Here is a 4,560-nt window from a genome sequence, read left to right as displayed (position 1 = left end):
TGTGTGTGTGTGTGTGTGTGTGTGTGTGTGTATAGACAGAGAGAGAGAGAGCCCTGGTGGTACAGTGGTTAAGAGCTTGGCTGCTTACTGTAAGATCAGCAGTTCAAACCCACCAGTAGCTCCTCGGGAGAAAGATGCTGCAGTCTACTTCCCATAAAGATTAAAGTTTAGAAACCCTATGGACAGTTCTGCTCTGTCCTATGGGTCGTTATAAGTTGGAATTGAATCGACGGCAATAGGCTTATATATGTTTGTTGTTGTTGTTGGGTGCCGTCAAGTTGATTTCAACTCAGTGGCATCACTAGGGAGCCCTGGTTGCACAGAGGTTAAGAGCTATGGTTGCTAACCAAAAAGTCGGCAGTTCAAATCCACCAGCCACTCCTTGGAAACCCTATGGGACAGCTCCACTCCGTCCTATAGTGTGACTATGAGTCGGAATGGACTTGACAGCAACGGGTTTATTTATTTATTTTTAGTTGGTGTCACTAGGGGAGTGTGGACTGCACTGGGTGACACTGTCAGAGGGGACGATACCAAAATGACCATCTATAAAATTTTTGTGCAGTGTTTCAGCAGAAATTTATTCTTTTTTATAAAAATACCCCTGTAGTTAGAACAGCAAAAACATTTTTCGTAAGCCCATCTTACATGTATCAATATACCTCTAAGTCTAAATCTCTATGCTAATTTATTTTCTGAACCTTCCAATGTGCTCTGGTTAGAGCTGTCATTATTACCCAATTACAGTGACGCTTCACGTGTTTTCATCTGCTCAAACTACGAGCACACGCTATTGTTTTTGTTGCTGCCAGTGTTTTTATAGTCACTGATTTTGTCAAATGTTCTGATATTTCAGCTACAGCCTTGTGGTAATTAGTATTTGTGAACCTATATCAATAACTTTTTTTGACAATGAAGTAGTAATTAAAGGAAAAGAAGGAGCGAGATACAGGAATTATGATTTACGAGTAACATTAGTACAAAAACATTACTAAGGATTCTGCATGGTCTGGTACGGGAGGAGGTCCGACGGGGTGACACCACTGTGCAAACTTATCGGTTAGCAGCCAGTAGCCAAATTATTGATCACTTAGCACAGAGTGCCAGGCACTGTGCTAAGCACTTGTATGCATTATTGTACTTAATACTTACAACACTTCTATGACATAGGTGCTGTAATCATCCCCACTTTGCACTGAGGAAACAGGCTCAGCAGTTAAATAACCTACCCAAAGTTACACAGCTTCTAATAGGTAGACCCAGGAGTCAAATCAGGTCTGAGACTTGACTTTAGAATTCCCCTATTTGCAGCCTAGAGCCCCACTCTTGGCTGTTTCCTCAGATCCAGTCCCACCTGGAGGTCCCTAACTCAGGTGACAGTCAGGAACTCATTTCTGTCTGTGGAGCAGAGCGACTCTCCCCAAGTGTAACAACTGGGGACTGGGAGGTGGCCCGCTCACAGCCCAGGCACTGCTGGGAGTGGGTCACAGCTAAACCCTGCACTATCCAGGCAGAACAAATGTGTGGCGGGATGTTTAAAAAAACTCCTTTTCATGTTCTATTTCTCTTGAATATAATGCAGTTAGATGATGCAGATGTGTGTTCAAATCGTCTGAAAGAGACACTGCAAGCAAACCACTAGTGTTTGTACAGGAACTCTGAAAAGAAAGAGAAGTTTAAAGGGGGAAAAACACTGCTTTTAAAAAAAAAAAGGAGGCAAGAAAATCTCAGACTGAAGTTGGCGGAGTAAAGAAATGGGAGGGGTTTGGGGACATTCAGTATGAGAAAGAAAGACATGCCCTTTCTCAGAAGTGGGATAGATGGAAAGGTAGGTTGGTGCTGACTCAGGGATTCTTTCCTAGAAGGGCATATCCAAATCCCCTGGAGATGTTCACTGACCACCGAAGTCCCTCTCTATAAATAAACTCTGCCCCAGATTCTGATACTCTCTCCCAGCTGAGGTCACCCTATAGCCATTTCTGCTAGGAGTGTTAGTGCAGGGGCAGGAGAGAGGAGGCACATCTGGGGTCCAGAGTGGCCTAGGGAGCAGAGAAGGGAGAGCCAGAGAATCATCCAAGTTAAGGTGAGTTAGGAAAAGAGAAATTTTCCCCTCAGCAATTACCTACTCCTCACTTACCGACTATCTCGTTAGCTGACATTTCGCATTTAGGACAAGAGTAAAAAATCTACTATCCCACTATTTTGCGCATTAACGAGGCATCGAGCATGGAGGCAACAGCTACGAAGCATCCCCTCCTTCAAGGAGGGTCTCCAGTTGGCCTCCTGGAAGCTGGGCCCCAATGCCCCTCGCCCTCCCCACCCTCCTGCTGGCTGGGGTGCCGTGTCCAGCTGCAGCGCAGGGGCCAGCCTCTGGGCGGATGATCCAGCAGCACCGAGCCAGCCGGCGCCTGTTCTGGGTTCCCAGCTCCCATGCAGCCTGAGACCCTGCAGCTCAAAATTGCTGTGGGGTGGGAAAAAAGGAAAGAAAGAGGCATCAGAGAGGGTGTATGGAAGAAATGCGGGCGAGTTTAATGGCATCCGAAGTGAGCTGGTGGGGCTGGGTACACGCCAGGCTCCCAGTGCCCTCCCAGGAAGCCCTGAGCCTCGGTGACTCGCTGGGCCCGGAGGGCAGAGCAGGCTCCTGGATCAGGAAGGCAGAGCTTGCAGGGGTGGGAGTGGAGTCCTGGAGGCAGCAACTCGAGGGAAGCTCTGAGCCAGCACAGGAGGAAGGTGAAGTGGTTAAGCCTTGGGTGGACCTTCCAGTCACACAGCCCAGCTTTATCCAGCCGTGTCTCCTCCAAGCCTCCTTCTCCGCAGAGGAAGAATCCATAACTGGACTTGTCACAGTGATGAGCACATCAGTAAATCTTAGCTGTTATCATTTCTATGATCATATTTTCTAAATTAAAAAAATTTGACAAATGGATGGTCTGAAAACAGAAAAAAAAAAAACCCCATTTTCTCATAATGCCCATTTTCAATAACAGTCTGGTCTTTGGAATCTAACCATGTCGATAAGTGAGGTGTGTATTGATGAAATCTAGCCTAGCAAAGGTCCAAGTTCAAAGGTCTGTTGGCTTTATTATCTTTTCCCCTGAGGAATGTGCCTGTTGGGTTAATGTTTGTTTTATTGAATAATCTAGTTTTAGACATGTCAATAAAAGTAAGTGTTACTTTTTTGGGGAAAAATGAAGTTTTGCAGCTAATTTCAGATCTCAAGCCAGAGGTTCCTCCTGGGCCCGTTGGCTCTACTGCCACCTGGTGGTAGATTTGTCTAGAGCCGGGCAGGACATTTGGGTTACAAGCCAAAACCCAAGTCCGAGGTTTGTATCCCGTCTCTGCTCACTCAGAAGCTGTGTCACAAGCTAGCAGAGTTCAGCTCTCTGAATTTCAATTCCACATCTTAAAATGGAGACCGAAATACCTACTTTTTGGATTGTGGTGATCAGATGAGTTAATATATATGTAATACCTAAACAAAACAAAATCAAACTTGTTGCCAGCAAGTCAACTCCAACCCTGTAGGACAGATTAGAACTGCCCCATAGGGTTTCCAAGGCTGTAATCTTTATGGAAGCAGATTGCCACATCTTTCTCCCATGGAGTGGCTGGTGGGTTCAAACCATCGACCTTTTGGTTAGCAGCTGAGTGTTTAAACCACTGCATCACCAGGGCTCCCCAGGTAGTACCTAGTACATAGGAAATGTTTAATAAACTGTACATATCAGTCTTCTTGGAAAAGCAATGGATACACCTGTAGGGGTGGTTTCCAGGGGTTTGCCACAGGGTTCTGTTCTCATCATTTTCATCCCAACTTGAGAGAAGCTACAGAAGACACGTCTCCCCCATCGGCGGCTGACACACTGCTACGAGCCAAAGCTGAGAGATCTTGATAGGTTGGCGGATGGGTCAAATCTAACAGGTGCAATTTAACAGGGATGATGTAAGGTTCTGTCTTATGAGAGAACCAAGGGTACAAATACAGGTAGAGGAAGCCCAGGTTGATTAAAAAAAAAAACAAATCAAGCTAGAAACAATGGAGGGATCTTAGTGAACAGAGAGCTCATTTGATCGATAGACACGAAGGAGCAACATCTAGGAAAAGTCTTTAGAATTTCACACACCTCATAATTCCACTATTAGGAATCTACCTGGAGGAAATCATCAGAAACAATTGTATACTAAGATGCCCATTACAGTGTGATTTATAAAATTAAAAAAATAAGAAGCAATAAATGTCCGATAATAGAGGACAAGTTCATTAAATTGTGGTTTATCCATGCAGTGCTTAAACATAATATTCAAGGGAAAATGCTTATAAGTTGGGGCGGGGGGAAGCAGACTACATTATTAGAAATAGAGGATCACAACATATTGATAAAAGGTTCAATTAACCAAAAAAAAAAAAAAAGTAAATGCCTGTATACATGCATCTACTAAGATAGCATCAAAACGTATAATGCACAAATTACAAAACTGGAAATTCAGCAGAGTAGGGCAAAATGGCGCTCTAGGCAGAAGCACCACGCCGTCCCTCCACACCAAAGATCCGAAAAACTA

Source organism: Trichechus manatus, unplaced genomic scaffold, assembly GCF_000243295.1.
Source record: "Trichechus manatus latirostris isolate Lorelei unplaced genomic scaffold, TriManLat1.0 scaffold00026, whole genome shotgun sequence".
NCBI lineage: Eukaryota > Metazoa > Chordata > Mammalia > Sirenia > Trichechidae > Trichechus > Trichechus manatus.
The sequence above is the reverse complement of the archived record's forward strand: the minus strand, read 5'-3'. Positions refer to the sequence as shown.